Source organism: Pseudophryne corroboree, chromosome 4, assembly GCF_028390025.1.
Source record: "Pseudophryne corroboree isolate aPseCor3 chromosome 4, aPseCor3.hap2, whole genome shotgun sequence".
NCBI lineage: Eukaryota > Metazoa > Chordata > Amphibia > Anura > Myobatrachidae > Pseudophryne > Pseudophryne corroboree.
This window is the reverse complement of record NC_086447.1, coordinates 79,372,636-79,395,917: the sequence shown is the minus strand read 5'-3', so window position 1 is coordinate 79,395,917 and position 23,282 is coordinate 79,372,636.

The following is a 23,282-nucleotide window of genomic DNA, read 5'->3' as shown; positions in this document are numbered from 1 at the left end:
GGTTTTGCAAAATTGACCTCTCGGGTTTTTTTTTAATCTATTTATTTAAAATAAAATATTAAAAACAGCTAAAATCATGACATGTGGGCCTGTTTCTGTTCCTACAGTATAAGCCACCTCAATATCATTATTTTACAGTCAACACTGACCACCTCACAGCGCACAACATTGTTTTCACCAATAGATTAAGACATGGACATCTATATTGCAGCAACTGAGAAGAGAAAAGGCCATAAAAGAATACAAATACAAGAATGTTTGACTGATTATTAAAATGAACATGTGTAATGCCTATATTGAGAGCTGTAGCCTGTTTTGCAGCAACCGAGAAGAGAAAAGGCATTAAAACAGCACAATATTGATTGATTGATTGATTGATTGATTGATTGATTCAAACTAACATGTGTGAGTCACCACGTAATTTCTGGTTAGAAATGTGTTGCAAATTAGAAAAGATTTTAGAGCAATAAACAAACCAATAAACATTTGTCTCTGCAAACTAGACTACCAGTGCTCCCAAATATCCCATCATTAAACAAAAGAGGTGCGAGATGGAATTGTACATGGTCTCTCCCACCCACCCTTATGTTGGATATAAAAAAGGACATGCACAGTTTAACAAACCAAGCTCTTCAACTAGAGGGACTGACACTTTTGTGGCTGAAGTGCCTGGTTTGTTTAATATTTTGGAAGGACTATAAATTATTATTTCGTTTTTACCAGTTATTTATATAGCACACAAAGTATGTGGCACTTTTACCAGTGACGTGCAGTGGGGTGAATTAGATGAGGTAGAGCCTTTCCTGTCATACTCCAGTATACAACAGAGTTTTGACTATATAAAGTATATGAAAGAAACAAAGAATATTCTAATTATTTTTAGAGTCAAAACTCTGGAGTAATAAGTATATGGCAGGTAGGCATTGCCTTTTTCGCACATCTCTGATCAAATTCCCAGCAGTATATAATGCTGCACCTGTGTATAATGCGAATATGTATATACTGCTGCACCTGTGTATAATTCCCACATGCACCCTTTGGCTCATATATTATGTGAAAATCTGGCTCTGGTATTAGCCAGTGCCTCCTGAGTCATTTACCTCACCACACATCCCTTGCTTTTATATACAATATTTGTCCATTTACAGCAGTACCTGCCCCCAGTGGAGCTTAATGGCTAAATGTATGAAGCAGTTATAAGAGTGGAGATGTGATCCAGTGGAGAAGTTGCCCATGTCAACTAATCAGCATTGATGTAACATTTATAATTTGCATACTATAAAATTATACAGAACAGCTGATTGGTTGCCATGAGCAACTTCTCCACTGGATCACTTCTCCGCTCTTATCACTTCTTCATTCATTAACCCCTGTATTTTATATTTCCTACCACATATACAGGCACACACATTCACAATAGAGTTAAAATTACTGGAAGCCAATAAACCTAGCAGTATATTTTTGGATTGTGGGTGGAACCGGAATACCTGGAGTAAATCAGCAAAATCACCAGGAGAATATACAAACTCCACACAGTTAGGGCCATGGTGGGTATTGAACCCATGACCTCAGTGCTGTGAGGCAGTAATGCTAACCATTATACTATCCATCCAGGACCGTCTTATCGTATGGGCTCAATGGGCACTTGCCCATGGGCCCCAGGAGTATAAAGGCCCTAGCCTGTTAGCTGAGGGTCCACTCTTTCCAGGGGTACCAGATTTTTGAAATCGGCACTGGGGAACCAGAGATGTCAGACTTCTAAGCAGTGGTCCCTATCCAAGCCTATTAATTGCTCTTCCCAGCCAGATATCTCGGGTTCGGTCTGACTTAGTTTTTCTGATGATACACTCCAAAAGCTCAGACTCTCACCTTTTGGTGGACACTGGTAGCTTGTCTCTACTATACCCATAACTAGAGATATCAGCCTTCAAGCAGCTGGCCCCTGCTCCAGCTCCACACGCCTGGTATGCAGTTTTATATTTTCAGCGGTGGATTGCTCTGACTCCTGAACTCTGATCCCCAAGTCCCCAGTACCTCCTAAAAGGTGGGACTCTGTTTTTTTTTAAATCTCATTCAAAGCTAAGAAATCGATTTCCAGGAACTGGAGATATTTGCAGTCAAGCAAGCTGCCCTCCCACCAGAAAATGATTAATATTAAACCCACTCCACTATCCACCCCTCCTCTGCGTATTAAACACCCACTACCACCCTGGAAGTCATGTACCAGGGCCCGTTCATTTAGCCCAATGACCCCTTCTACTGGTGTTATGATTCCTGTACTCCAGACCGGAGGAGATCTTATGGCAGAGGTCTGAGTACAGGGAAAATAAGCTGGTTGTGGGAGCAGGAGAGCCTAGTAACCCCTGGCACCCTAACTCCGTTGTCTCGCCCGTGTTATCAGAAATCCCCTGCGAGACTATGGTTGCTTGAGCCCATGGCAGCCGCGTTCGAAGGGCGGATTATGTCTGCCCAACCCCGATGCCCCCGCAGGTCTTAAAGGGAGACAAGGGGAAGTCCGAGACAGGGTGATAACAAGGGGCCCTCTGACTAAGCAACCAGGCCAGGGGTTACAAGCTAACTAACTTAAACCAAAGGTATGTGCGGACTAGCCGCCAGGGAAAAGGACAACCAAAGATCCCCTGATCCGTTACTCCTATCCAGCACCGCTGGATACCAGAGTGGATCTGTGGGAGCGGAATCCTCCGCAAAAGCTCCAGAACACAAGTAAACTAAATAATAAACAGTAAGCGGACAAGCCGCAACACACGGCTGAGCCGCGACTCACGAACACCACAAGATGTTAAAGGTGCTCGGTCAGACTCCAGGAACAGATGACAAACTTCCGAGTACAGGATCTCTGAGGACAGGAACAACCGGATTGAGCAGGACTGGAAACTCTCTGTAGCAGACACAGGCAAACAGGAAGCTATCACCGGCGTCTGTAAGGAGTCCTGAGGGTGCCTTTATTCAGGAACCCTCCAATCAAAATCCAGACAGGGTAATCAACTGAAATGCCGTGCAGCTTGCATGCTGCACGGCCAGCACACCATGAGGTAATCAGGACAGACCCAGCAACGGGGAACGCGGCTGAACGTGGCGTCCCCGTTGCTAAGGTCAGAGCGGCTCCGTGCGCCCGGCGTCTAGCGTTGCCAGGGAGCCGGCGGCTGTACGCGCACGGCGTCCCTGGTTGCTAGGCGCCGGGCCGCACCGACGAGCGGACCCCGGCGCCTAACAGTACCCCCCCCTTGAGGAGGGGTCAAGGAACCCCTAAAGCCGGGTTTCTGAGGAAATTCTCGAAAAAATGCCCTTTTGAGCATCGGGGCATGAAGATCCTCATCCAGGACCCAAGACCTTTCCTCTGGCCCATAACCTCTCCAATGTACCAAAAAATAAAGCCGACCCCGGGACAACTTGGAATCGAGAACCTTCTCCACCAAGAACTCCTGCTGACCCTGTACATTTATTGGTGATCTCCCCTGAGATATTTTACGAGGAAATCTACTGGACGAAACATATGGTTTCAGTAATGAGCAATGGAAGGTATTTCCGATCCGTAAAGTTTTTGGTAAACGTAACCGGAAAGCAACTGGATTGACTTTTTTGATAATGAGAAATGGTCCAATAAATCTAGGACCCAATCTGGCTGAGGTTTGTCGAAGTTTAATGTTGCGAGTCGACAACCACACCCTGTCTCCTACTTTAAAAGTGCACGGCCGCCGGAGCCTGTCAGAAAATCTTTTTTCCCGGAATGCTGCTTTTCTGAGAGCCAAGTGCACTTTTTTCCAAATAAGTTTAAGATGAGAGGTCAGAGCCAGAGAGGAGACAGAGGAATGTTGAAAAAATGAATTAGCTCTGGGGTGAAAACCAAAAACTGCAAAAAATGGAGACACATTGGTGGAGGAATGACAGGCATTATTATAAGCAAACTCCGCCAAAGGAAGAAACTCAGACCAGTCATTTTGGAGTTTGGCCGAGTACAAACGCAAATATTGTTTTAGAGATTGGTTAACTCGCTCAGTCTGCCCATTGGATTGGGGATGATAACCGGACGTTAAAGATAATTTCATCTTTAACGAAGCACAAAAAGACTTCCAAAATTGTGCAATGAATTGTGGACCCCTATCAAAAACAATATCAGTGGGTAAGCCATGGAGTCTGAAAACATGGCGGAGGAACAAGACTGCCAATCCCTGGGCAGATGGCAATCGGGGAAGAGCAATGAAATGGGCCATTTTGCTAAAACGGTCCACTACCACCCATATGACTCGGCATCCGGCTGACAGAGGGAGGTCCACCACAAAATCCATGGAGATATGCGACCATGGCCTAAGGGGAACATTCAAGGGCATAAGTTGACCTATAGGCAAAGAACGGGGAACTTTATGCTGTGCACAGACCTGACACGAAAAAACAAACTCTTTAATGTCTTTGGAAAGACCAGGCCACCATACTGAGCGGGAGACTAATTCCAAAGTCTTAGCGATTCCCGGATGCCCGGCAACCTTGCTATCATGAAACTCCGCCAAAACAGTAGCTCTCAAAAACTCAGGGACAAAAAGACGACCAGCAGGAGTATTTCCAGGAGCTTGATGTTGAAGCAGCTTTAACTGGGTAAATACATCCTGTGTGAGGCCTGCCCGAATGACTGAAGACGGAAGTATGGGAGTGACAGGACTATTGTCTTGAACTGGAAGAAAACTGCGTGACAGGGCATCTGCCTTAGTATTCTTGGAACCTGGCCTGAAGGTGATAATGAATTTGAAACGAGTAAAAAATAAAGCCCAACGAGCCTGCCGGGCATTCAGTCGTTTAGCAGATTCAATGTATTGAAGATTTTTGTGATCAGTCAAAACTGAAATAGTATGGGTCGCTCCTTCAAGCCAATGCCTCCACTCCTCGAAAGCCCATTTAATAGCCAGCAATTCCCGGTTACCAACATCGTAGTTGGATTCTGCAGATGAGAATTTCCTGGACATAAAGGCACAAGGATGTAATTCAAGGGAATCTGGATCCTTCTGAGAAAGGATAGCCCCAACTCCAACCTCCGAGGCATCAACCTCAACAATGAAAGGCAATTCTGGGTTGGGATGTCTAAGGACAGGGGCTGAGACAAAGGCTTGTTTCAAGGCCTGAAAAGATAACTCAGCTTCACATGACCAATTGGTAGGATCTGCTCCCTTCTTAGTAAGTGCCACAATGGGAGCAACTAGGTCAGAGAAAGAGTGAATAAATCTTCTATAGTAGTTCGCAAACCCTAAAAAGCGCTGAATTGCTTTTAAGTTGGTGGGTTGCGCCCAACTAAGGATGGCTTGGAGCTTCTTTGGTTCCATACGGAATCCCCGAGGGGAAATAATGTACCCTAAAAAGGATACCTCCGTGACATGAAATTCACACTTCTCCAGTTTGGCATATAGGTGATTTTCACGTAATTTCTTTAGCACCTGACGCACCTGGGTAACATGTTGTTCTACAGAGTCAGAATATATCAAAATATCGTCTAAGTAGACTACAACGAATCTTCCAAGAAATTCACGGAGCACATCATTAATGAGATCCTGGAAAACTGCCGGAGCGTTTGACAGGCCGAATGGCATAACCAGATACTCATAGTGGCCTGATTGAGTACTGAATGCCGTTTTCCACTCATCCCCTGACTTGATTCTGATGAGGTTATATGCTCCTCTAAGGTCAATCTTAGAAAAAATCACAGCCGAACGTAGCTGATCAAAGAGGACAGAGATCAGCGGCAGAGGGTAAGTATTCTTTACTGAGATTTTATTCAAAGCTCTAAAGTCAATGCAGGGTCTGAGTGAACCATCCTTCTTCTCTACGAAGAAGAAACCTGCACTTAAAGGGGATTTAGATGGCCTGATAAAACCTTTCCCAAGGCTTTCTTTCACATACTCATTCATGGCCACAGTTTCAGGACCAGACAATGCATATAACCTTCCTTTAGGCAACGTGGCACCAGGAATTAGCTCAATGGCACAATCGTAAGGCCTATGGGGAGGCAGAATATCCGCATTGCCCTTGGAAAACACGTCAACAAAATCCTGATATTCCTCAGGAATGGGTGCAGGAACGGCGGCAGCTACTCGGATAGGAAGCGTAATACATTCTTTATTACAGATGGTACCCCATTGTAAGATCTCCCCCGACTGCCAATCAATGATGGGATTATGAAAGGCCAGCCAAGGGTGACCCAGAACCACAGGAACTGCTGGACAATGAGTAAGGAAAAACTCAATCTTTTCAGAATGCAGGGCTCCCACCGAGAGTAAAACAGGAGGTGTACCTAGAGAAATAACCCCATTGGACAAGGGACTCCCATCTAAACCATGCATGGTGACACACCTACCCAAGGTTAACTGAGGAATACCTAAGGCCTTGGCCCATGTTAAATCCATAAAGTTCCCTGCAGCTCCACTGTCCACAAAAGCAGAGACCGAGGAACAGAGGCTGCCAAAGGAAACTTTAGCAGGAACTAACAGTGAGTTATTTGAGGAGATGAGCTGCAGACCAAAGTGAACCCCCTCACAATTCACTTGGTCAGGAAGTTTCCCGATTTGTTCGGACAACTACGGGCAAAATGTCCCTTACCTCCACAGTATAAACAAAGACCAGAATTTTGCCTCCTGGTTCTTTCTTCAGGAGACAGTTTGGAGAGACCTATCTGCATAGGCTCCTCCATGTCTACAGGAATGGAAAGCACACAAGGAGTAGACCCGACAGATGCCCCTTTTTCAGCCCTCCGCTCTCTGAGCCGACGATCTATCTTGATAGAGAGCTCCATGAGTTTATCGAGAGTCTCAGGAGCGGGATACTGAAGGAGACTGTCTTTTATAGATTCAGATAAGCCGAGGCGAAACTGACTGCGCAGAGCTGGGTCATTCCATCCACAGTCGTTCGACCAACGGCGAAACTCCGTACAATAATTCTCTGCGGGATTCCTACCCTGTCTAAGAGCACGCAACTGACTCTCAGCGGACGCCTCTCTATCAGGGTCGTCATACAATAGCCCTAAAGATTTTAAAAAGGCGTCTACAGACGATAAGGCCGGATCGTCTGTCTTTAAACCAAAAGCCCAGGTCTGAGGATCCCCCTGAAGCAGAGAAATAATAATTCCAACCCGCTGAGCCTCCGTACCTGAGGAGACTGGTCTTAAACGAAAATAAAGTTTACAAGACTCTTTAAAATTAAAAAACTGTTTTCTATCCCCAGAAAAACGGTCAGGCAGATGCATTTTTGGTTCAGGGATGACCCTCGGGGAAGTCCGTAACAGATCTTCCTGTGACCTCACCCGGAGGGACAGATCCTGAACCATCTGAGTAAGTTCTTGAATCTGACTAACTAGAAGCTGGCCAGGATTTGGCCCAATACCGGCGGGATTCATGAGGCCGACAAAATCTCCCAACTGAATAAGTGAAAAAATTAACTCCTGTTAATTAAAAATTTTTCTTTTGTCTGGCCGGTGATAATGTTATGATTCCTGTACTCCAGACCGGAGGAGATCTTATGGCAGAGGTCTGAGTACAGGGAAAATAAGCTGGTTGTGGGAGCAGGAGAGCCTAGTAACCCCTGGCACCCTAACTCCGTTGTCTCGCCCGTGTTATCAGAAATCCCCTGCGAGACTATGGTTGCTTGAGCCCATGGCAGCCGCGTTCGAAGGGCGGATTATGTCTGCCCAACCCTGATGCCCCCGCAGGTCTTAAAGGGAGACAAGGGGAAGTCCGAGACAGGGTGATAACAAGGGGCCCTCTGACTAAGCAACCTGGCCAGGGGTTACAAGCTAACTAACTTAAACCAAAGGTATGTGCGGACTAGCCGCCAGGGAAAAGGACAACCAAAGATCCCCTGATCCGTTACTCCTATCCAGCACCGCTGGATACCAGAGTGGATCTGTGGGAGCGGAATCCTCCGCAAAAGCTCCAGAACACAAGTAAACTAAATAATAAACAGTAAGCGGACAAGCCGCAACACACGGCTGAGCCGCGACTCACGAACACCACAAGATGTTAAAGGTGCTCGGTCAGACTCCAGGAACAGATGACAAACTTCCGAGTACAGGAACTCTGAGGACAGGAACAACCGGATTGAGCAGGACTGGAAACTCTCTGTAGCAGACACAGGCAAACAGGAAGCTATCACCGGCGTCTGTAAGGAGTCCTGAGGGTGCCTTTATTCAGGAACCCTCCAATCAAAATCCAGACAGGGTAATCAACTGAAATGCCGTGCAGCTTGCATGCTGCACGGCCAGCACACCATGAGGTAATCAGGACAGACCCAGCAACGGGGAACGCGGCTGAACGTGGCGTCCCCGTTGCTAAGGTCAGAGCGGCTCCGTGCGCCCGGCGTCTAGCGTTGCCAGGGAGCCGGCGGCTGTACGCGCACGGCGTCCCTGGTTGCTAGGCGCCGGGCCGCACCGACGAGCGGACCCCGGCGCCTAACAACTGGTTAGTGTTCTCCCTCCTCTCCATCTGTGCAGTAAAGAAGTAATTAGCACAAACTACTGCTCCAGGTCCTACTTGCTGAGCGGAAGATAGAACACACCCTACTGCCCGTGGGACAGAGGCGGATTGGCCATAGGGTTTACAGGGAAGATTCCCGGTGGGCCGACGCACCCGTGGGGCCTGTTTTGTTTGAGGACATGTGGTCCTTTTTATAGACACAATGAATAAGATGCAAAATATTTTGCATATATGAAAATGACTTTGCCACTTAGCCTGTGATTGCAGATGATCTAGTGCAGGCCTGGCCAACCCGTGGCTCTCCAGCTGTTGTAAAACTACAAGTCCCATCATGCTTTGCTACAGTTTTGCTATTAGGGAAGGCTAAAACTGTGGCAGGGCATGCTGGGATGTGTAGTTTCACAACATCTGGAGAGCCACAGGTTGGCCAGGCCTGATCTAGTGTATGCTCTGCCTGCCTGCTTGGCTGACAAATAAGATTGAGTGAATAGTGATTGGGATACGGTTGGTGTAATAAGCAAGAAAATATATATTTCTAAAGAATGATATAGTTTCCTAAATTCTGAAGGTGTATCATATAATGTGCTCATAATATTTAATTTTATTTCTTTTTAACTTCCCCCTTGATGCTAGACATGACCACTATCTGGAAAGTTTTGGGGGGAGGGTGCTGCTGCCATGGCCCATGGCTAGACTTACACCTCTGGTGCTGCCCATGTGGGGCCACTAGTACAAATTTTTCCAGGGCCGCTTTTTGTTCCCTATCCGCCCCTGCCGTGGGACATCAAATCTGCCACTGATCATTCACGTGCGGAGAGGTCAATGGCTGAGAAGGCACTGGCTTCTCCAGTACATCCCTAGTAGCACAAGAACACAAACCTTAGCTCACTTTTTAGGAACAGCAGATAACATTACACATAATGCGTCCTGTAGTGCCAGTTACACACGTATGCATCCTATAGTACCAGTTACAAGTAATTCCCCCTGTCTCGGATGTGGGGGTGAGCTACCCCGCTGCCCACAGTCAGTCGTCTCCTTCCCCCAGCTCATCTCACCTGGGTCCTGCTTAGAGCCACCAGCAGGACAGTGAAACAGGTCCGGTTCTGCTGCTGAGTCTGCTCTGCTGCCTGAGAGGAGGAGAGCACCGGCTGCCACTGCATGGTGCTCTGGGCTTCTCAGCAACACCTCTGTACCTGCTGCAGAAGATTAGCTGCTGTGCTTGGCTCTCCCCAACCCCCGGTGCTGCCAGATGCATCTGTGGGGTAATAGAGATCACCAGGCACGGGTGGCTCCTGCCACAAGCAGAAGCAGCAGGAGATGATCAGGGGTGAGGAGAGAAGAGTTGATTATTGGCAGCTCCGAATCCCTTGTCACGCCACTGCTTATGGGTGATTGGACCAGCTGTCCAATCATATCTGCCTTGCTCTCAGTGATGTGCTTTGATGTTGGCTGAAAGCGCATCCCTGTCAGCGAGGCAACTTCTATACGTGCTGCTTTTTTCACTGTTCTCAAAGGACTTTTACAACCCAATGCTTGGCCCCACCCACCTGCTGTATCCCTGTTCCCATTGTCAATGGGAGGCACTGCTATCAGTGCCTCACAAACTGGTTTAATGCATTGCAAATATTAGAATAATATAAAGAGGATACTTATGACACTGAATATGTGTCATAGGTATCTTCTTTGTATTATTGTAATCATTAATGATAGGGGAGGCACTGCCTCCCCTGACTGCATGTCCCTGCCGCTGATAGCACTCCCCATCCCTTCTGCTGGAGGATGGGTAGGGGCCCACCAGTGCATTGCTGTGCCCAGGGACCTACACTGCTGTTAAGACGGCCCTGCATCCATAAATCATTAGTGATTACCCCCAATAATTTCCTGTGTGAAATCGCTCTCGAATCTCCATGGGAGGGTCTTATATCGAATCCAAAACACGAAAGATCTGATGCCGGTAAGATAGCGTTTTGCCTCATTTTGCAGTCCGTGCCTGGAGGGAAATCCCGAGCCACGGCACAGATTCAATCAGAAATCTCAAGCTACCAATATGCATGCTGCACTGATTTTTGTGTTGCTGACTTCATTTTTATAATATCTGTATGTAATACTGCTCCATCCCCATTATGTAGCATACAGTAGCTCCTTTCAAAGACTTGTTGTGGAGCTGCTTGGCAACCATTCCTGTATTTATGACCACTCTAATTACCATATACTGTATAACATTGGTTTTCTCTTACGTCCTAGAGGATGCTGGGGTCCACATTAGTACCATGGGGTATAGACGGGTCTACTAGGAGGCACTGGCACTTTAAGAGTTTGAGAGCTGGCTCCTCCCTCTATGCCCCTCCTACCGGACTCAGTTTAGAAAATGTGCCCGGAGGAGCCGGTCACAGCTAGGGGAGCTCCTAGAGCTTCTTTAGTTTTATTTTTTTCTAAGCGTTAGTTTAGGCACAGGGAGGCTGCTGGCAACAGCCACCCTGCTTCGTGGGACTAAGGTGGGGGGGTAGTGTCGCCCTGAGGGGTCTGAGCCACTATCTCTGCTGACAGGACACTGAGCTCCTGAGGGTGCTAATCGTTAGCCGCTCCAGGCGACCGCTCACTCCCGCAGCATGCCGCCACCCCCTTACAGAGCCAGAAGACTTCGGTGGCAAGTGAGTCACCGGCCCCCCTGGCAAGCGGGAAGCCAGTGTGAAGATGGTGGCAACAGGGTAGGGAGCGCAGTACTAACTGTGCTCCGGGTCACAGCAGTACATAGTGCGGTGCTGTGAGGTGCACCCTGAGCCAGCGTCTATACCCTACACTGGCCAGCAAGCCTGTCAGGGTCCCCGGATCACTGCCAGCAGACATCCTCAGGCCAGTATAATAAAATGAAGAGCGGGAAGTTCGGGGGGTGGAGCTTCTCCTCAGAGCGGACCCAGCAGCGTTCAGCGCCATTTTCCTGCCTGCAGTTCCTGTACATAGATGCTGACAGGGAAAGCTGTCCCTCCAAGCATCTCCAGCTATCCTGTGTGGTACCAGGGGGTTGTAGAAGGGGGGAGGCTGTGTAAAGTCTGTGTAGTCTATTAAGGTACACAGATAGCGCTGGTAGTTTTATTAGTTCTACTGTACCTCAGAAAGCGCTGTGTATGGGTTTGCTCCAATCTTTGTGTATCTTTGGGCATACTTGGGGGGAAACTGTGTCTGACATTTCTGTGTGTGTGTGTGTGTGTGTGTGTGTGTGTGTGTGTGTGTGTGTGTGTGTGTGTGTGTGTGTGATTAATATCTCCCATAACCATATCTAGGGACTCTGTGTCATATGCTGCAGAAGATGTTTCCTCTCAGGAGGGATCCATCCCATGTACACAGGATTGTAATGCTTTGTCTCAGATCCATATTGTTGAGCCTGAGTGGTTAACTTCTATCAAAGGAATGATCTCTCAGATCTCTACTCGGGTAGCTAATACTGAGACTGAAACTCAGGTGTTGAAGAAGTCTATGGCAGTTTGGTCAGGTTCTGTTCCTATTCCTGCAAAATCCCTTAGCATGTTCCCACAGAAACGTACACTTGCCCAAATTATGCAAGATGACATGGATACCGATTATGATACTGCAGACGGTGATGGGGATGTGCTAAGGGGGTGCAGCTCATGATTGAGGCCGTTAGAGATGTGTTAAACATTAATGACACGCCACCTGTGCAGGTTGAGGAGGCTTACTTCACTGACAATAAGAAAGCCTCGCTAACCTTCCCTGCGTCAAAAGAATTAAACGCTATATTTGAAAAATCCTGGGAAAACCTGGAGAAAAAATTTCAGATCCCCAAAAGGGTTCTGCTTGCTTTTCACTTCCCTGAGGAGGATAGAACAAAATGGGAAAACCCACCCATAGTTGATGCATCTGTCTCCAGACTGTCTAAAAAGGTGGTTGTACCTGTCCGTGGCTCTACCGCGTTAAAAGAACCAGCTGATCGTAACAATGACACTACGCTCAAATCGATATACACTGCTTCAGGAGTGGCATTAAGGCCCACTATTGCCTGTGCATGGATTTCTAAAGACATGGGGGGTCATTCTGACCCAATCGCTCGTTACAGTTTGTCGCAGTGCAGCGATCGGGTCGGAACTGTGCATGCGCTGGCGCCGCAGTGCGCCGGCGCATGGCAGTCGTCGGTGCCCAGTGATCACCTCTGAGACAGAGGCGGTCGCTGGGCAGGAGGGGCTGAACGGTAGCGTTAAGCCGCCATTTAGCAGGCGCAGTCCGGCCAATGCAGGCGTGGCCAGACCATTGAAGGGGCGTGGCGCGGCGGCTGAGTGACGTCTCACGCAGCCACTGCGGCCAGCGGCAGTGACAGAAAACTCCCAGCCAGCCGCAGGAGCTGCACTGGCCGGGAGTTACTCCCCAGATACAAAGGCATCGCCTCTGTGCGATGCTTTTGTATTTGGGTGGGGGGGCGGCACTGACATGCGGGGCGGATTAGCCCTGTGCTGGGCGTCCCCCCGCATGTCTGAGTTTACGATCGTAGCTGTGCTAAATTTAGCACAGCTACAATCAACACGGAATGACCCCCATAGTAAAGTGGTCAGGGACATTACTAGAGGATTTGGATACAATAGATAGAAGTGACATTGAATTGTTTCTACGTAACATACAGGATTCTGCGAGGTTCATGGTGGAATCCATGAAGGACCTGGGTACGCTGACTGCACGGATATCTTCCATGTCGGTCTCAGCTCGCAGGGGACTCTGGCTACGCCAATGGTCTGCAGACGCGGAATCCAGGAGAAGTGTGGAGAACCTATCCTACACAGGTCAGGCTCTTTTTGGGGAAGCGTTGGATGTGTGGATTTCCACGGCAACCGCGGGAAAGTCACCTTTCCTTGCCTCTGCTACACCATCTACAAAGAAACCATTTTCTTCAGCTGTGTCGCAGTCCTTTCGGACCGCTATGGCAAAAAAGTCCAAGCCTCCTACCACTTTCTTTAGAGGTGGTCGTGCAAAATCCAAAAAGCCTGCACCCGCAGGCTTCCAGGACCAGAAACCTGCTTCTGGTTCCTCAAAATCCTCAGCATGACGGTAGACCGCACAGCCTGGGGGACGGGCTGGTGGGTGTGAGACTCAGACATTTCAGACACGTCTAGGTGTCGTCCGGCCTGGATCCCTGGGTGCAGGATATTGTGTCCCAGGGGTACAGACTGGAGTTTCAAAAACTCCTGCTTCACCGATTCTTCAAATCAGGCTTGCCAGCTTTGCTGACATACAGGGCTATCCTACGGGAAGCCATCCTAAAATTGGAAAAGTCACAGGTCATTGTCCCAGTTCCCTTGGGTTATTATTCAAACCTTTTCGTGGTACCGAAACCGGATGGTTCGGTCAGACCAATTTTGAACTTGAAATCATTGAACCCTTACATGAGGGTGTTCAAATTCAAAATGGAGTATCTCAGAGCAGTGATTTCAGGTCTAGAGGAGGGAGAATTCCTGGTATCCCTGGATATCAAGGATGCGTACCTCCACATTCCGATTTGGCCACCACACCAGGCTTATCTCAGATTTGCACTGTTAGACAGTCACTATCATTTTCAGGCACTGCCACTCGGCCTCTCTGCAGCACCGAGGGTGTTCACCAAGGTGATGGCCAAGATGATGGTTCTCCTCCGCAGACAGGGGGTGAACATAATCCCATATCTGGACGATCTGCTGATTTGCTGATAAAGGCATCGTCCCGAGAGACGTTGTTGCAGTTCATTGTTCTCATGACTCATCTGCTCAGGGAACACGGTTGGATCCTGAACCTTCCAAAGTCACATTTGGAGCCGACAAGGAGATTGTCTTTTCTGGGGATGATCCTCAACATGGAAGTGCAGAGTGTGTTTCTGCCGGAGGAGAAAGCGTTGGTGATTCAAACAATGGTCCGGGATGTCCTGATGCCAACCCGGGTATCGGTTCATCAGTGCATCCGCCTTCTGGGGAAGATGGTTGCCTCTTACGAGGCTCTACAGTATGGAAGGTTTCATGCTCGGTCCTTCCAACTGGATCTCCTAGACAAATGGTCGGGTACTCACCTACACATGCACCTGAGGATACGTCTGTCGCCGAAAGCCAGGACTTCACTCCTCTGGTGGCTGCAAATGCCTCACCTTCTGGAGCGCAGCAGGTTCGGGATTCAGGACTGGGTCCTTCTTACCATGGATGCAAGTCTCCGGGGCTTGGGCGCAGTCACTCAGGGCTGAACCTTCCAAGGAAGGTGGTCAATCCTGTAATCCAGTCTTCAAATAAACATTCTGGAACTAAGAGCCATCTACAACGGTCTTCTCCAAGTGGCTCATCTTCTGCGAGATCGAGCCATTCAAAAGCAGTCGGACAATGTAATGACGGTGGCCTAAATAAACCGACAGGTTGCAGAGAAGAGCAGAGCTGCAATGTCAGAGGTAACAAGAATCATCCTCTGGGCAGAAAAGCATGCAGTGGCGCTGTCAGCGATCTTCATTCCAGGAGTAGACAACTGGGAAGCGGACTTCCTCAGCAGACACGATCTGCATCCAGGAGAGTGGGGACTCCATCCAGAGGTGTTCATGGATGTAACAGATCTTTGAGGTGTACCTCAAATAGACATGATGGCCTCTCTTCTCAACAAGGAGGTATTGTTCCAGGTCAAGGGACCCGCAAGCCATGGTGGTGGACATCCTAGTGACTCCGTGGGTGTTCCAGTCGGTGTACGTGTTTCCTCCACTTCCACTCATTCCAAGAGTTCTTAAACTCATAAGGAGAACAAGAGTGCAGGCAATCCTTATTGCTCCAGACTGGCCAAGAAGGGCTTGGTACGTGGATCTTCTGGATCTACTGCTGGAAGAGCCGAGGCCTCTTCCTCTTCGGGAGGACCTGCTACAGCAGGGGCCATTCGCTTATCAAGACTTACCATGGCTACGTTTGATGGCATGGAGGATGAACGCCAGCTATTAGCTTGGAAGGGCATTCTGAACAAAGTTATTCCTACCTTGATAAAGGCTAGGAAAGGAGTAACGTCTAAACATTACCATCTTATTTGGAAAAAAGATGTATCTTGGTGTGAGTCTATGAAGTTTCCTACAGTGGAGTATCAACTGGGATAGTTTCTCCTTTTCCTGCTAGCAGGTGTTGATATGGGCCTGAGGTTGGGATCCGTAAAGGTCCAGATTTCGTCCCTATCCATTTTCTTCCAGAAACAATTGGCTTCCCTCCCTGAGGTTCTGACTTTCTTGAAAGGGGTTCTGCACATCCAGCCTCCCTTTGTGCCACCTACGGCGCCCTGTGATCTTAACGTGGTGTTACGTTTCCTCCAATCGGATTGGTTCGAACCTCTACAGGAGGTTGAGGTCAAGTTTCTCACATGGAAGGCTGTCACTGTGTTGGCCTTAGATCTGCTAGACGTGTGTCGGAGTTGGGGGCTTTGTCTTGTAAGTGCCCCTACTTGATCTTCCATGAAGATAGAGCTGAGCTCTGGACATGTCAGCAGTTCCTTCCGAAGGTTGTGTCGGCATTTCATATCAACCAACCTATTGTGGTGCCAGTGGCTACTGACTCCTCAATTTCATCAAAGTCCTTGGATGTTGTAAGGGCTCTGAAAATCTTTGTGAAGAGGACTGCTCGTCACAGAAAATCGGACTATCTGTTTGTCCTGTATGATCCCAAGAAACTTGGTTGTCCTGCTTCTAAGCAGATGATCTCTCGCTGGATAAGGTTCACTATCCAGCATGCGCCTTTTACGTCAGTATTGCCGTGTCCTACGTCTGTTAAGGCCCACTCTACTCGTAAGGTATGTTCTGCCTGGTCAGCTGCCCGGAGTGTCTCGGCTTTACAGCTTTGCCGAGAGGCTACTTGATCTGGGTCGAACACGTTTGCAAAGTTCTACAAGTTCAATACTTTGGCCTCTGAGGACCTAAAGTTTGGTCAATCAGTTCTGCAGGAGCCTCCGCACTCTCCCTCCCATTCTGGGAGCTTTGGTACATCGCCATGGTAAAAATGTGGACCCCAGCATCCTCTAGGACATAAGAGAAATAGGATTTTATTTACCTACTGGTAAATCCTTTTCTTGTAGTCCGTAGAGGATGCTGGGCGCCCACCCAGCGCTTCGTGATTCTGCAGTGATTACTTAGTTCAGTACTGCTTAGTTCTTGGTTAAGTACTGTTTTGTTACTTGGTTAAGTAATATTGTTCAGCCGTTGCTGAATTTTCAAACTAGTTAGCTTGGTTTGCCTTGTATGTGTGAGCTGGTGTGAATCTCGCCACTATCTGTGTAATATCCTTCTCTCGAAGTTGTCCGTCTCCTCGGGCACAGTTTCTAGACTGAGTCTGGTAGGAGGGGCATTGAGGGAGGAGCCAGCCCACACTCTCAAACTCTTAAGGTGCCAGTGGCTCCTAGTGGACCCGTCTATACCCTATGCTACTAATGTGGACCCCAGCATCCTCTACGGACTACGAGAAAAGGATTTACCAGTAGGTAATTAAAATCCTATTATTACAGTGATTGCAGGCTGGGATCCCTCTCCCATAGGCTTCTATTGGTTAGAACACAAGGTCCAAGCTCCGTAATGTATCACATTATGGAGCTTGGTGCATATGCGCATAACAGCCAATCAGCAATTCCAGTATCAACCATTTAACTGTCTTTGCACCAGTATCTCCAGCAGAACACATATGATTTACTGGCAGACGGGATGCTGGCTGTCAATATACCGACAGCGGCATCCCATCTGTCATAATCCCATCAGCAAGGCAACAAATCCCCTCACGGGCTTGCTGCACTCTCCACACTTCAGGCCCAGTGGCTTGCTTCGCTCACCACAGGGTATATTCTCACTCAGTTGGTGGTGTGGACCCACCAACCAAGTGGGAATACCCCATGTTTGTCGGGATTCCACCTGGCAGCATTTTTCCAGCTGGTGGAACTCCGGCATTGGTCTCCTGAATACCGGGATCCCGACAGCCGGTATATTAACTACTACACAATATCATCAGTATACATTCAGTAAAGTTGACCATTGAGTGGGTTGGGTATAATGTCCAGGTAGTTGGGAAGCCGGCAGTCACACGAACGACAACGGCATCCCAACATTGAAGATCACAACAGTGGAGGGGTAAGAATTTTAACCCCACTTCCCTATCCTAACCCTCCGGGGATGGCGGCTAGGGACAACACCCCCCTTAGTGCCTAACCCTAACCCCTGCTCCCTAACATACTCCCCAATACTTACCTTCAGAATGTCGGCAGTCAGCCTTCTGTTTCCGTTGTCCTGAGTGGTGTCCATAACAGTGATCCTGGATACAAACTCCATAATGGATCTCATGGAAGGACTCCTAATAGTGTGGTGGATGGATAAATTAGGTTTTAGTTACTGTATGTCTGGAAATAGGTTTGCACTGCCTTTTACTACACCCCCTTCTCGTTGCTCATTCTATATTACAGCCTCTCCATTCTATATTATTCCTCTTAACAACACTACTGTACTGGAATTATGGCTCCTTGATCCTGTCCCATACCAATCCTCACTGCTAGGTCACCCCCCACCCAAATTTCCAGACCGCCCACACGCATTCATAACCCAGCCAACCTGATCCCCATCTCCCCTGTACCCTCCCTTCTCCTGTGCACTCTGGAATGCTAGGTCAATCTGCAACAAGCTGATTCACCTTCCCTGCTGCCCTCTCCTACAGAGGCCTCTCCTTCACCCACAAGGTCAGACCTGATGGCCGCCTGGGTGGATGCGTGGGCATCCTTCTCACCCCAAACTGCACCTTTCATGTCATCCCAACAGAGCCCTCCTTTGCCTTCTCCACCTTTGAGGTCCACACTGTCTGCCTCTTCTACCCCTTTCACCTCCATGTGGCAGTGATCTACCACCCCCTGCCCGCTTTTCACCTTTCCTTGACAACTTTGACCTCCCCTCTATAATTGTTGGTGACTTTAACATCCCTATTGACATCACTTATGCAGCTTCCACTAATCTTCTTGCCCTCTCCACCTCCTTTGGACTTTCTTAATGGTCCTCCACCCCTACTCACAATATTGGCCACTCCCTCGACCTTGTCTTCACCCACGGATGTGATCTCTCTGATTTCTCTAACTCTTCCTCCCTCTCTTTGACCATCATCTACTTTCTTTAACCCTCTCATCTTCCCCTCTCCTCCACACCCAGACCCACCATCACCAGACGCAATCTCGGTGCTCGTGTGTCTCAACCCTGCTATCTTGTCCTCCCTCGAGATCTTCCTCTCTCCTCTTTTCAGTATGACTTGTCCCAACCAGGCAGCCTCCTTCTATAACTCTTCCCTTACCGCTGCTCTCGACTCTGTGGCCCTCCTCTCCTCTGTCCCCCTCCGCCGCTCCAAACCCCAACCCTGGCACACCAAACTAACACGATTCCTACAAAAATGTTCACGCTCCGCAGAACGCTCCTGGAGGAGATCCCACTCTCTGGCGGATTTCCTCCATTTCAAGTTTATAATCTCCTACAGCTCTGCTCTTTCTCTCGCCAAGCAATCCTTTTTTCAAGCACTTATCTCTTCTCAGTCCTCCAGTACACGCTGACTCTTTGAAACTTTCAACACTCTCCTTCGCCCCCTCCTCCTCCCCTCCCCTCCTCCCTCACTGCTAGTGACTGTCTCCTTCTTCATCTCCAAAATTGAGGATACATCTCCTCCCGTCACCCCTCTGTTGCCCCCCTGCCCCCACCATCCCTCCCCTCCATCTATTCCACCCTGTCCTGCTTCTGTCCCACCTCAGACAAGGAAGTCCACTCCCTCATTTTATCCTTTCCCCTCAACCTTCCCCTTGGACACCCTCCCCTCCTGTATTCTCCGCCCCCCCCTCTACTGCCTGCTTCCACCTTGCTCATCTTTTTAACCTATCGCTCTCTACCGGCATCTTTCCCTCACCATTCAAACATGCGCTGGTGTCCCCTATTCTCAAAAAACAACAACCTCGACCCTTCATCACTCACTAGCTACCGCCCGATCTCCCTTCTCCCTTTCGCCTCCAAACTACTTGAATGACTGTTCTACAGCCATCTCACTAGCTACCTCTCTGACAACTCCATCCTTTGATCCACTACAAACTGGCTTTCGCCCACTCCATTCGACCGAGACTGCCCTGGTGAGAGTCACCAATGATCTGATTTTGGCCGAATCCAAGGGCCACTTCTTTCTGCTCATCTTTCTGGACCTCTCTGCTGCCTTTGACACCGTGGATCACCCTCTCCTCCTTTGCACACTCAAAAACGTTGGCCTCTCTAGCACCGTCCTTGACTGGTTTACCTCATACCTCACTAATCGCTCCTTCTCTGTGTCTGCCTCCAGAACCACCTCCCACCCTTCCATCCTTCCTGTTGGTGTCCCTCAGGTATCTGTCCTTGGCCCCCTTCTGTTCTCCCTGTACACCTCTTCCCTGGGTACGCTCAATAACTCCTTTGGCCTTCAAAACCACCTCTATGCTGATGACACACAACTCTACCTTTCCTCTCCTGATCTGTCCCCTCTGCCCTCTCTCAGGTCTCCAGCTGCCTCTCTGCCATCTCCTTCTGGATGTCTGAGCGTTCTCTGAAGCTCAACATGGACAAAACTGAACTCATTATCTTTCCCCCAGCCAGAGCAACACCCCCTACAAATATCTCTATCACTGTTGACAACACAATCATCTCCTCTGTTCCCCAACTCCACTGCCTGGGCGTCACTCTTGACTCCTCCCTCTTCTTTGCACCCTACATCCAAGCTCTGGTGCAATCTTGTCGGTTCCAGCTACGCAACATTGCTCGCATCAGGCCATTTCTCTCCCAGAGTGCAAATAAACTTATCATCCACTCACTGGTCATCTCACGACTTGACTTCTGCAATGTTCTCCTCACTGGCCTCACTTTCTCCCACCTCGCTCCCCTCCATCTGTCCTCAACTCCGCAGCTAGGCTCATCTTCCTCTTCCGCCGCTCCACTTCTGCTACTCCCCTTCGACAAATTCTACACTGGCTCCCATTCCCCTACAGAATCCTCTGCAAACTCCTCACCCTCACATACAAGGCCATCTCTAATTCCACTGCTCCCTACATCTCCAACCTCCTCTGCCTTCATAATCCCACCCACTATGGTCGGCCGATGACCATCGTCTCTCCTCTGCCTTGGTCACCGCTTCCCATGCACGAGTTCAAGATTTTGCCTGTGCTGCACCCCTTCGGTGGAACCCGCTCCCCCGCTCCATTAGACTCTCACTGACCTTGCAAAGCTTCAAACGGGCACTGAAAACCCACCTATTATCAAAGCGTACCCCTCCGATGCATAACCTAGTCCTTAGGCTGCTCCTCCTCCATCCCCCTGCCCCATGCCTTGAACATCTCTGCTTTGCTTGCATACTGCCATCAGGCTTCCTCCTGCTTTCTTGCACTTCATGTCATCTGTCTGTCGACCCTCCCCACTAGATTGTTAGCTCTTCAGAGCAGGGCCCTCTTTCCTCTTCATGTCTAAGCCCTCTTCTCGACACATTTCATTCAGCGACCATATTTACCTGCTTTTTCTCCTAGTGGTAATGGCTCCTCTCTATCTATGGCCGCCAGCCCCAAGTAGTACAATGATTACTCCCTCGCTACTTACATCTAAGCTGTATTAAGTTTTGAGAATTGTGGTGCTCTTTGTTACCTGCACTCTATTTTTGTTATTTATTTACCGTTATGCTAAGTTTTGTCTCCCTGTACGACGCTGCAAAACACTTGTGGCGCCCTATAAATTAAATGTAATAATAATAATAATAATAATAATAATCAATTAATTGGATTTCCAAGATGGTAAAACTATCTTCTTAAGGTTAGTTACTCCCTATGCCTTGAAAAAGATACCTAAGGGTGTAAAAACACGTTGGAGAGAGGGGAGCTGAAAAGAACAATTTGGAGGAACACCTGTGGGAGTGAGACATCGGTATCGGGGGTGCCTGGTGATTATATCTTTGCCTTGTCTGTCTGCTTGTTTTGGTTGACATAACCACATGGTGAGAGTCCATTTTGTACCTGGTAGTTGTGGAATTTAAAACTTTTCTGCATGAATAAAATGGTAGTACACTATGCACGTGTTTCTCTCATTTTAATGAGGAATTAATGATAACTGTGAAAGCAATAGAAGAGGAACCTGGTGGACGGACATATTATAAGGTTCTACCTTCTCCTATTCATGTGATCCTTGTCTAGCATAATAGTAGACAAAATATTACAGTACGGGTGCAATCCAGAGAACAGGATCTAACACTGTTGTGCTTTATTTCTTATTTTTTATATGTGGAGACACATGGTTCTATTGGAGCCACAATTGATGTAAACGAAGTTGGAAGTAACACACTGTGTAAAACCTGAATAACGTTCATGTGAGCAACTAATAAGGATAAAAGCAGCATAATATTGCTACACTGTAATAAACGTTTTTTGGAACATTAACAAGCAAGGGCAGTGTTACCACTAAGTAATATACAGGAGCAGGCTCAGACTGGGCCACCGGGGAGCCAATGAACTCACCGGTAGGCCCAGCCAAGTTTTATCCACGCCCTCCTTTATGTGAGGGCGGGGCCTACAAGAGTTTGACTGAGGGGAGGCGAGGCACGTGCTGCGCTCTCATCCCCAGCCACAGGAGCAGCGAGGGTGATCCGATTCCTGGGCAGCGGCGGTGAGTCGGTGACTGAGGGGAGGAGAGGCACGAGCTGCGCTCTCTTCCCCAGCCACAGGAGCAGCGGCGATCTGATTCCCGGGCAGTGATGCAGAGTCAGACTGAGGGAAGGAGAGGCATGCGCTGCGCTCTCCTCCCTGTCCCTCAGCCGCAGGAGCAGCAGGTGATCCCGGGCGGTGACGTCGGCGTCAGAGCATTATTTCTTTAAACCTGCAGATGGCCACTGAGTTAAGGGTTCAGCAAAAATTTAGTCTGCTTTTCTTTTTAAAGCAGTTTTACCTCCTAATGAAACTTTAAGTTACTGACTTGTACTCGCCATCCTGCAATGTTTACCAAATATAGTGGTCTGTACTTTTTTATCAGTGTCTTTATATAATCAATTGCTGTACCACAATACTGTTGAACATGAAATCTATTGTGTACCTTGTACAGTGGTATCCATAAAGCAGCTTTGTGTTGTGTTCCAGAGTTCTAACCCTTTTTGCTGTAAAGGCCTTGCAGAATAATCACACAAACAAGAAATGTAGAACAATGTAATTTTATATATCGGAGTGATTCTGTACAATTTGAATAAATACAGTATACAAGAATTTTATTTTACTTGCCAACCTTGCCCGGCATATTTTCTCTATAATATTATTGCCCAGATATGAAGATGCAGAGATATTTCTTTCATATGTGTATCTGGCACTGCACTACTGGGTTCATTATGTGTATCTGGCACTACTGGGTTCATTATGTGTATCTGGCACTACTGGGTTCATTATGTGTATCTGGCACTACTGGGTTCATTATGTGTATCTGGCACTACTGGGTCCATTATGTGTATCTGGCACTACTGGGTTCATTATGTGTATCTGGCACTACTGGGTCCATTATGTGTATCTGGCACTACTGGGTTCATTATGTGTATCTGGCACTGCTGGGTTCATTATGTGTATCTGGCACTACTGGGTTCATTATGTGTAAGTGTATATACTGTTCTCTCCCAGTGAAACTAAGGCACATATACAGTACTACTGTTCTCTCCTGGTGTATCCCAGGCACATATACTACTGTTCTCTCCCGATGTAACCCAGGCACATACACAACATCTTAAAGTGGACAGCGAGGTAGAGCTCTTTCTTTATATACCATATTAGGTGGTGCCTATAATGGGTGGCCACTCC